Source organism: Pantherophis guttatus, chromosome 5 (genome assembly GCF_059756535.1).
Source record: "Pantherophis guttatus breed Tessera chromosome 5, ASM5975653v1, whole genome shotgun sequence".
NCBI lineage: Eukaryota > Metazoa > Chordata > Lepidosauria > Squamata > Colubridae > Pantherophis > Pantherophis guttatus.
The window spans coordinates 106,912,424-106,924,266 of NC_142067.1; positions in this window are offsets into that span (position 1 = coordinate 106,912,424).

The window sequence follows — 11,843 nt, forward strand, 5'->3', positions numbered from 1 at the left end:
TCTCTCATCTGATTTCACGTTGGAATGTAATTGAAAACAAGCTGCAGTTTTGAAAGTTGAGTATCTTTTTTTAAAAATGGAAATCCTTTCTGGACTGATGTTTGGAGCCTGATATTAAATCTGGAAAGCAGGGAGGAATTACACAATGTACAAATGTTGAATCTACATTTCAATGTAGTAAAAACTACATCATGTGAACAAGATTTTGAAAAATGAGCAAGTTGAGGTCTTACGAGACTTTTAAGGCCCAAACGGATAGACATCTTATTCATAACATGCCTAATATTTCAAGTGTGGTTCATTGATGTTACTATTCCAGGTGATGTTCGGATTAAGGAAAAACAATTGTTAAAAAAATGACAAAATAACCTAAAAGTTATGAAAAATTAGGACTTTTTACACAATCGTTACACAAAACATGTTTGGAGACCTCAGAGCAATGCCTAAAGGACTTCCTCAAAATCTACAAATACTGATTTTTACCAGACCCAAACACTCTTTTTAAAAAAAACAAAAAAAAACACCCTTCTGGGAACTGCCTATATTCTTAGAAATTGCTTATTGCTTATTAATTCTTTGATTACCATATGAATTATTAAGTTTTCACTTAGTTTGCAATTGCTGGATTGAACATGCAGATGTAGCTGGAGGGAGGTATTTAGAGCAATCAAGATGTCTACTAGCACTAATGGAAGACCTTTTCCCCATGGCTCTCTTAAGTATTCCAGAGCTTCTATTAGAAATGCAGAAAGTGATAGAGTAGTTTCTCGATGTATTTTTAATGAAATTTACATCCAACAATTGTAATGATACTGTATCTGTAACCTGCATACATATTGTACAAAATGTACAATCAAAAATAAGAATTTAGCTTAGCACTCCTCATTTAATGACCACAACAGCAATTCTATTGCTATGATATGGGCATTAAGTGAGACATTGTGTTATTGTTATGACCTCCCTTCTGCCACAGTCATTAAGTGAGACATCACATGTCCACAACTTGTAATTTTCTTGCCAGGAACTTTGAAAGATGGTTAAACAGAGCATATTTGTTACCTTTATGTCAAAATAGAAAAGAATTTGAATTAGCAAATATATATATATACACATATATATGAATTGCTGGAAACCTGAATAGAGTGTGAATCTTGAGAAATCATCTCAAGGGAAAACAAGGAAAAAAGAGTATTTCAGTATATGGATATATTGGCTTTCACAGATTCTTAGAAACTATAAAGCTCTGAAGTAAAGTATTTAACATTTTTCCAGCAAGACATCAAAGTTATTACAGAACTAACATATTGCTAAGACTCTTACAGAGAGACAGTTCGTTGCAATGGTCAAAGCACCAGGCTAGAAATCAGGAGATCATGAGTTGTAGTCCCACCTTAGGTCAGAAGCCATCTAGGAGACCTTGGGTAGGCCAGTCACTTTCTCAGCCCTTGGACAGAGACAGTGGCAAACCACTTCTGAAAACTTTCAAGAAACTGCAGGGACTTAGGCAGGCATTCTCTGAAAATTGGACATGAATGAATGGAAGAAAAATAAAGATTGTCACATCATCCCACAAAGAAATTAAGATAATATGACTTCAATAGGAGGATAAGTGACAAGTTACTTTAAGAAGGTATATTACAGAAATATAAAGATTAATTTAAAAAAAGGAAAAAAAAACTCTAAAATGTCAGAGACAACACTAAGTAATTACTGATTTAAGACCCTAAATAGTCTTGGTATACTTTTGTATTGAGGTTCATTTAAATTCTAGTGAAAGGATTTGCAGGCAACCAATAGCCAATCTGTCCTTGTATTGCTAAAGTAGATAAAAATACAGTGGTTCATAATCTAGAAAATATTCAGAGCAAATCCTTTTTCTTATCATTTCTTTTCCTTTTGTTAAGTGTGTTTATCCTATGCTTTCAAGAAAATCTGACCGAAGTAAGCAGATAGTGGTAAATATTACTTTACTTTAACTTTAATAATTCTAGAACAGGGGTGTCAAACTGAATTTCTTCGCGGGCCGGTTCAGCACTGTAGTTCTCCACGGGCCAGCCAGGGGGACAACAGGACAAACGCCTCCTGCAGCACTCCGCCGGCCAAAATGGAGTCTACACGGCACAAATCAATTCCAAACATGGTATCCATCCAGAGTGAAGCAGGAAAAAGATAACAAAAAACACACAGCTAGAAAACAAACACATTGTTTCCAGCAACACCTCCCTCTATCTACTGTGATAAATAGCCAGCTTTCCAGTGCAGCCCATCAAGATGGGCGGGGCCTTTTCCTCTCAAATAGTCTGGCTGACCTTTGCTGTTCCTGCCTTTTCTCTACCCTACGTGTTTTTGGATCAGGTGCAGAAGGCAGTTCCTCCTCCTCTTCGTTGACCATCTGCCACTGCAAGCTATCCCCAGCTGAAGCCTCCTTCAAACCTCTTCCAGCCGGCTGTTCAGAGCCATCAATCAAGTCAGTTCCTGATGTGCCAGGAATGGGTTCATCCTCCCTTGAACTGACATCTGAGGAGGAATCTGGGGAGTCATCCAAGGAAGACATCACACTTCTTCCCAGTCAACCTGGTGGTGTTGTCAGTGTGACTGGCGATCAGGGACTTTGGGTCACGTTGTTTGACAGCCAGCTGGTGTTCATGGATTCTATTTTTTAACTGCCATCCTGTCTGCCCAATATAGAGCTGGTTACAATTCTTGCAACTGATGCTGTATATTCTGTTGATGCTGTCTTCCTTCTGTGTTCTTTCTGTCTTTGATCTTTGTAAGTTCCTGTCTGAGTGTGAACGTGGGTTTGTGGGTTATTATTATTCCTAGGGGTTGCAGTAGTCTGGCAGCTACTTCTGATGTGCCTTTGATGTATGGCAGGACTTATGTCTGTGCAGTGCTTTTCTGTGTGGCTTTTTGGGGTTTGGATGTTATGCATCGCAGGATGAAGTTCCTGGGATAGCCGTTGCAGAAAAAAAATGTTGAAGAGATATTTCTTCTTTGCTTCTGTTAGGGATTTGGTACTGTGGTGTCTTCTGGCTCTCTTGAAGAGGGTCTGCTTCTTTGGTATGCTGTGGGGTGGTTGCTAGAGAAGTTGACGATTTTGTTTGTGTGCGTAGATTTCCGATATACACAGGTTGTCATTTCACCATTCTTCTGTCTCCTTATGTCCACATTGAGGAAAGGGAGATCCTTTTCTTCCTTGCATGAAAAGCTGATGCCAGTGAATGCATTGTCGAGCAGGCGGTGTGTCTCTTGTTTTTGTTTGCTCATTTCTTTCAGTTCGAACATTTACAATTCGATGTACATTAAATTAAGCTACACTATTGATCAAGGGACACCAAGAGATATGTTTTCCTTCAGGCATTCTTGATTTGAATGGCACTATACCTCTAGGACAGGAGTGTCAAACTCAAGGTCTGGGAGCCAGATCCGGCCCACGGGGTGCTTAAATCTGGCCCGTGGGGCCGCCCTGGAAACAACAAAGGACAGCTCACAGTGCCTCTGCCAGCAAAAATGGAGTTTGGGAGGGCCGTGAGCAGCCCTCCTGAGCTCCGTTTTCACTGGCAGAGGGTTGCAGGAAGCCGTCGCAGCCGAAAATGGGGATCAGGAGCCCGTTTTCACTGGTAGAGCGCTTGGGCCGCCACAGGCGACCCTGTGACATTGAGCTGGCCACACCTGCCCTGGCCCCCTGAGCTCAAAAACAACCCTGATGTGACCCTCAATGAAATTGAGTTTGACACCCCTGCTCTAGGACAATTTCTCTTGGCGAAATTGTGTCTCTTATTTGCTACTTATGGCAGTTCTGGAAGCCCTTTAAAGCCTCCAGTCTAGATTTCAGAAGAAGGCCATTGCAGCATCTGTTCCCTGCTTCCTGCTCTTTTCATCCATGCAAAGAAGACCAGCTTTCCTAGCTAGTCCTTGTGTGGGCAAGTCTCCTGGTGCCTGCCTTTTCCTTTTATTGAATGTTAAACCCGTCACTACTGCTTGTGTCTTTCCTTTGCTTTCTCAGATGTTTCTACACATGGAAGTCTTTACACTTTCCCATCTTTAATGTCAACATAGACTTTCTTTCCCCACTTCCTTATTTATCATTGTTGTGCCCATGCTACAATGATCAAAACTCAGGGTCATGTTTTTTCTTTTTGTCCCTATGTTCTACTCCAGGTCCACAGAAACATATTGAGGAAGATTCAGTGGTTCCGTTTCAGAGAAGCAAAGTGGCATTCACTGGAACTTTGAACTTCACTCAACATGCCTGTGTTGAAACTTAAAGATTTAGGGGAGGAGGGGAAAAAAAGGGAAACTGATGTAATGTGGACTGGGAATGGAAAAGCAAGGAGGCACGTTTTGTCTAACTGGGCAGAAACTGAAAGATGTCCACAGAATATTGAAAATGTTAAATAGAACAAGGAGCTTCTGGAAGGAAGGAAGAAAATATGGGGCAAGGGAAGTCGATTATCTTAATGAGCCATTGTTAGATCAAGCACAAGATAATTTTTTTAAAATGGTGGTTGCTGAATGGCAGAGAACAGAGAACTGGTGGCCAACGGGCCAGATGTGTCACATGCAGGCCACGCCCACCCTGGCTCCACAAAGACAAAAACATCACAATACGTCACATGACGCGATCGGATTTGACACCCGTGCTCTAGACCAGCGGCCCCCAACCTTTTGGGCACCAGGGACCGGTTCCGTGGAGAAAGGATTTTCCGCGGACTGGAGGAGGCGTGGTTTTGTGTGCTGCCTCCATCCCATGGATGAGGCTTCACTTGTGTGCATGGCCAGGTTGCTGGTACGCCACGGACTGGTGCCAGTCCACAGACCATGGGTTGGGGACCCCTGCTCTAGAGGACAATGAGGATGCCCCATGCTACAGCCAATCAAAATCAGAAGGAAGTGTTTGAGACCATCCCCTTGAAATGACTTAAAACGGCTTAGGACAGAAGTCCTTTCTTTCTCATTTTATTATTCTGTTATCTGCTATGAGCTGAAAGTGAGTGGAAGACAATGTCATCCATTCACCCCAGCTGTGTTTTCTTAGGTTTGCCCCGCCCCCTCACCAAGTGCATTTCCTTTACCAGAATTCAAGGAGGTGTGCTTTCAAGTACCTTTGTCTAGGGTTGTGCCCTAAGAATCCCACTCAATACAGCATGGTGACAGAGGAAGGAGAGACACAGAGACAGAAACTCTATTGATGCATTGAATTTTCCTTTAGAAGTTAATTGCTTTGGTTTGTATTCAGGTTGCCTAACAATGAAATATTGGTATAATAAATTCAAATAACTAATTAAGTGTTGCTGAGAGATGGGAAATTGAGTAGAAGTGCTTTGATAACTAAAGATGTGTGTATGTCAGGCAAACGCATTTCCATTCTGTTGACCTGCTTACTATTGCAGGCTTCTCTTGGTTTTTCTGCTACCTATAGAAAAATGTTCTGCTCAAGATCTTTTATAGGGCAAGGGTTCGACTTAACATTATTCATTAAAGAAGATACAGAAAGTTTTTCTATTGCTGTACTCTAACATTTTAGAGGGATGCAGTAGCTCAGTGGCTAAAACGCTGAGCTTGTCGATCGAAAGGTAGGCAGTTCAGCGGTTCGAATCCCTAGTGCCGCGTAACGGGGTGAGCTCCCATTACTTGTCCCAGCTTCTGCCAACCTAGCAGTTCGAAGGCACATAAAAAATAGGGGCCACCTTTGGTGGGAAGGTAACAGCGTTCTGTGCACCTTTGGCGTTTAGTCATGCCGGCCACATGACCACGGAGACATCTTCGGACAGCGCTGGCTCTTCAGTTTTGAAGTGGAGATGAGCACCGTCCCCTAGTCGGGAACAACTAGCACATATGTGCGAGGGGAATCTTTACCTTTACCTTTTTAAAAATCCAGTGCTTGTTGAAACACATGGTCCTTTAAAAAGATGCTATATATAGTATATATCACTGGGCTACTAGGAAGCACCATAAGTTGCAACAGTCTTAAGCTCCTGTGAAAAGAACAAGAAAAGCTAAAATCTCATGGCTGCCTCATGCAGTGGGTAAAATACATTACTCTAATGTTTCTGATTCTTGGAGGTGGGAGAGTTAGATGAAATGTTTCCTAGACCTTAATTCTAATGCCGCAAATCGGTTAGCAGCTAAATGCCTGCATTTGTTCTAGTTATGATGCACTGCAAAATTCTTTAAAATCCCTAATGATGTTTCCTAATTTATAGAAAGAGACATATGGATAAAAATTAGAATAGAAATAAAACAACACACTATACATTAGGCTGAAGTTTGATAATAAAGTACTATGGATGTACGAAAACTCCATGATGTGATAATCCTCAGTAAAGACCACCTCTAGAATATTTATTTGCAAGTTAAATTTTTACTCGTGTTTGTATTCCACTTTGCTCCATAGACTGTATATAACTAAAATTCTCCTGATTGTGTATGTGCAACCTTTAACTGAGTAAAACTGTGCATTCTAGGGACTGAGGTGCATCAAATGGGTTGATTTAGAATGAATCCAAAATCTGAGACCCATGACTGCCATGGAACTGAAATTTAGTGAAATGTAGAAAAGATGTTATGAAATAATACAAAATGCCACAGTACCAGGGGTGGGTTCTACTTACCTTTATTACTGGTTCGCAGAGCGTGCACACTTCTGCGCACGCGCAAAATCTTCTGCGCAAGCGCAGATCAGCTACGATGACATCCGGGTCAGTGGGCGGAGCCTCCCGCTGGGTTTCCTACCGGTTCTTGCGAACCGGGGACAACCCACCACTGCACAGTACATTTCCTGTGGTCAACTCCTGATGTTTGATTATGATGTACAGTTCAACATAGATTATTTTCAAGGCAGATACATCTCTGAATAACTCCCTAAATTTTAAAGAACTTTTTCAAGCAAGGCAATACATTAGAAGCTCTGCAATCATTGAAGGCATTGAAGAATCTGGTAAGAAAATATTTCTGAATCGATGACCCAGCAAGTCACAGATTGTCTAGTAACTTATAGATTCATCTCCAGAGCAAATTGTGAATTCCATAGGAACACCTTCTCTTCCTCCAAAGTATACTGCAACTATGCATCTATTTGTCTATTTATAAAATTTATATGGCTACCCACCTCACGAGAGTGACTTTGAGCAGAGTACAGAAATCAAAACCAAAACCCAGTAATGCAAATCAGAAAATCAATATTCAAAAACCTATAAATGCCTCCGTTATTGAAAAACCTTTCCTGTTTAATTCACTGCAGCAAACATGGCACAATGGGTCTCACTTAACCACATATCCCAAATGCCGGCGGGAAATATCCAGATAATTAACACATTGTAAAACACCAACAAAGTCGGGGGCGTCTGGATCTTCCAAAGAATGTTGTTCACAGGGCAAGTGCAGCGATAAAGACCAAATTATTGGTTGCATAAAATAGCAGTGTAATATATGAGATGTGAAGCATGACTCTAATGGGAAATGATTAGTATGATAACTTTGGTCATGCAAAGCTGCAACCACTTAACTTTAGTAAAGGAACATATCACTTCAATCAAATGGAGTCGAGGGTCTTTCCTAAATGTCTTAAGTTGGGGCAGGTCTGACACTACTTTCACTTTGTTGTGCCCATTTTGGAGACACAGGCACCGAAGGTTCCTTCAATCAGGAGTTGAATTATCTTTAAGTTGTCTTGTGCAAATCTTGGTAACTAATGGCAAGCATTTAGGGTTCCTTTTTTTTAGCACAATGGACAGCTTAAGTAATGATACTTCTGGGGAAGTTAGCAGTTGGAAAATTACGTTGACCACCTAATTTGGGCATTGTGGACCTGTAAATGTCCTACCAAGTTATTCTGGGCCTGTTAAGAGCAAGTAATCCAAATAACAGGAACTGGTAATTGTTAGAGTGGAAAACTACTTCAAATTCTGTCACAGGGAAGTATATTGGATATTAACAGGCAGCCAATGGTACTACATCAATCTCCAACATTATGCTATGCCTATATCTTCTAACAAATCTGTCTTCGGTACCAAGAAGATCCTTATGTATAGGTTTCAATCATCAGGGAGCCCTTCAGAAGGTTCTCTTCCTTTTCTTGCGAAGGAAGATGACTGTTCCATAAGGGTTGTCTATATATTCTTGAAGTTGTCAGTGAAAAAAATCTGGAACATGAGAATAAAATGTTTTTATTTGCTTAGGGATTTTTTCTGAAAGTTTAATGTTTTCTCAAGAGGCAGAGTCTGCAAGCAAAGCAAATCTTTAACAAGCAAGCCTTACATCCATAAATCTCTCTCAAAGGACCTTGGGATACCGCTTCCTTGGATTTTATTGACTTGACTGATTTGGTCACTGTGGCTGACTGTATTCAGAGGTGCGTTTCAGCAGGTTCTGACCAGTTCTGGAGAACCGGTAGCGGAAATTTTGAGTAGTTCGGAGAACTGGCAGTAAAAATTCTGACTGGCCCCGCCCCCATCTATTCTCTGCCTCCCAAGTCCCAGCTGATCTGGAGGAAATGGGGATTTTGCAGTAACCTTTCCCTGGAGTGGGGAGGGAATGGAGATTTTACAGTATCCTTCCCCTGGAGTGGGGTGGGAATGGAGATTTTACACTATCGTTCCCCTGCCATGCCCACCAAGCTACACCACGACCACCAAGCCACACCCACAGAACCAGTAGTAAAAAAATTTGAAACCCACCACTGACTGTATTCCTTGTAAGGCTCTTCCTGCTGCACCACAAACTACTAGGTTCTTTATTGACAATGTATTTTGATGCAGAAGTGGCCTTAATTCCATTTCAGATGGAGATGTACAATTTATGGCAGCTTAGATAAAGAAATAAATATAGAAGTCACGGAATGCACATTCAGCAAGTAAACTATTCTAAGGTATGTTTCACTATGTGCAGCACTATTGTCGCAGTAAAATTTAAATTGGCCAATATTATAGGTAAAAATATCATAGGCATAAGAAATGATCAGATCCAGATGTGTGTATAAGTGCAAGGAGCATCAAACTAGGACTGGGGATAGCAAGATTTAAATTCCCAACTCGGTCATGAAATTTACTGAGGAAATACCAATTACTGTTTGTAAGCATTACTTACCAACAGAGGTGGGTTTCAGCAGGTTCTGACAAGTTCTGGAGAACCGGTAGTGGAAATTTTGAGTAGTTCGGAGAACCGGTAGTAAAAATTCTGACTGGCCCCGCCCCCATCTATTCTGTCTCTAGTGTCCCAGCTGATCGGGAGGAAATGGGGATTTTGCAGTATCCTTCCCCTGCCACGCCCACCAAGCCACGCCCACAGAACCGGTAGTAAAAAAATTTGAAACCCACCACTGCTTATCAAGATTATTGTGAGAATGAAATAAGACAAGTTAGGACAAACAACCATACCTGCTATTTGAATCCGATCTCTTTGAAGAATTTTAGCTGATGGAGATTTAAATCATATTTACAAAAATAATTGTCCATTTGAAAAAGATACTTTATACTAGGTAGGTTCTCCTGCCATGAATATCACATATAATCTACCTTAATAAATAAATACTTCTCAGAATTTCAGGAAAGAAATTGTAGATTGCTGTAACCTACATTCGTCCTCTGATTTTTTAAAAAAGTATCAATCCTTGTTCAAAATAATCACAGTAATCTGTTTTTGACATTTGCAAATTATATTTTATAATAATGTTAAAATTGAAACACATTATGCCAATGGATTTAATTTTAGGAACTTAATTGGCCCAGATGAATCTAGAGATATTTTTACCAGACCAACTTCTGGTGTTACATCCCATTCTGGTTGCTATGGAAGAACAATGATTTCTCTCAACCAAAAATAAATCTCCACTAGCAGTAGAGAGAAATACAGCCAGTTCTTTCTGTTATAGGCTGCTGTACCAAATGGTGTTATCTACATATTTAAATTAAAGTATGAGTCTGAGCAAGAAATATAACATTTATTGAAGGAAATCCTAGGCAGGTTTTAGAGAGGTGAGAAGGAACTTTATACCTGCCCAGATATTTCTGAAAATTACTTAACCCACTCAGGCTATCCTGCTATGGATGGTAAAAGAAAGATGATTTGCGACCTTGTCAGACGGTCGCAAAAGGGGATCACATGACCCCAGGACACTGGAACCATTATAAATATGAACCACTTGCCAAGTGTCTGGATTTTGATTACGTGACCACAGGGAAGTTGCAACCGTCATAAGTGTGAAAAACTCGTTAAGTCACTTTTTTCAATCCCATTGGAACTTTGATGAATCACTAAATGAATGGTTGTAAGTTAATGAGTACCTGTAATCAAATTGTAGGAAAGTTGTGTTAGTCTATGGTAGCCAAAAATCCAAGGATGGCCCCTTGTTAAGTCTCTTAAATGAGTCCAGCTTTTATGAGCTGTGAGCGAAAAGGAGCTATAGAACTTAATTTTGCAGTTAACAATAACCATAACAATAATGCAACAGGTCAGGGTGTCTTCTAGTATAGCCCTCAAGTCCACCCCCTCGCTTTCCATCCTGTCCCTGGAACCCAGGTGGGAGCCAAAATGACTTGCTTCCAGATTATTCAAGGTGTTATAAAGTTATATAGAGCACTGCACACCAGAACAACTAGACAACAGTTTTTTCCCGAACACCATCACCCTGCTAAACAAATAATTCCCTCAACACTGTCAAACTAGTTACTAAGTCTGCATTACTATTAATCTTCTCATCGTTCCTATCACCCATCTCCTCCCACTTATGACTGACTGTAGCCTTGTTGCTGTTATCCTTAAGATTTATATTGACTTGTTTCCCTATGACTATCATTAAGTGGTGTACCTTATGGTTCTTGACGAATGTATCTTTTCTTTTATGTACTCCCGAGAGCGTATGCACCAAGACAAATTCCTTGTGTGTCCAATCACACTTGGCCAATAAAAAATTCTATTCTATTCTAAAAAAAAAAAAGTCCTACATGACATAGGGACAGATTATTCAGGGACGGCCCGCCTCTGAAAGAACCTGCCCGGCTGAATCAATCCCGTAGGGTTGAGGTGCTTGATTCCTTCAACGATATCATATCTCAGGACCCCTCTAAGTTTTCCTTCTGGTTATCAGTGCCTGCCCTCTGGAAAGAGGTATCCCCTCCTCCCCCAAAATCTGGATTGCCCCACTCTGCTGTTATTTCGAAGAGTTCTGAAGACCTGGCTCTTTACCCAAAATTACAGCAAAATGTAATGTGCTCATTTCTTTTCCCAAAATCCTTGGTATGGTTATTATTTATTTTCTACTTGGTAAAATTTTTGTATATTGGTATTTTGGCAACCTCAGCGGTCACTGAAGACAACAGCTCTGTCACAGTGCCTTTAATCTGTTCTTAAAGCTTGGTGTGTCCGTCCGTCCCCCACCAATATGGAGGAAAATCCTGTGTTAGATATAAACCTGAGAGTAGGCACTATGTGGTTCATATTTCAGCATCATCCTTATACTTTTAGCTAAGGAACAAAGTATTAATGCTTTAAATACAAATGCAAATACTGACATGGGAACTTTTTACAGGTCTGTGCTTCAATTTTAGGATTCTTCTGTATTGCCTAAAAGAGAAAAGTTGAACTCGTTGAATAATTGGCCTTCATTTATTCTGTAATTTTTTTTGGTCTTCTTTAATATTTGCTACACGAAGAAAGTTTAAAAGACCAGGGCTATTGAAAACTTCATAGAGATGTAAATTTATTTGTGAAAAGAGGGAGGGGGAGGACAAACAAGAAAATTTGGTCTATACTGCTCTATACAGCTACTTTTGTTTGTAACACACACATCAATACATGGAAGCAAAGCTACTTAGAGTCCTCCAAAGGGACTTGGGCCAAAACTG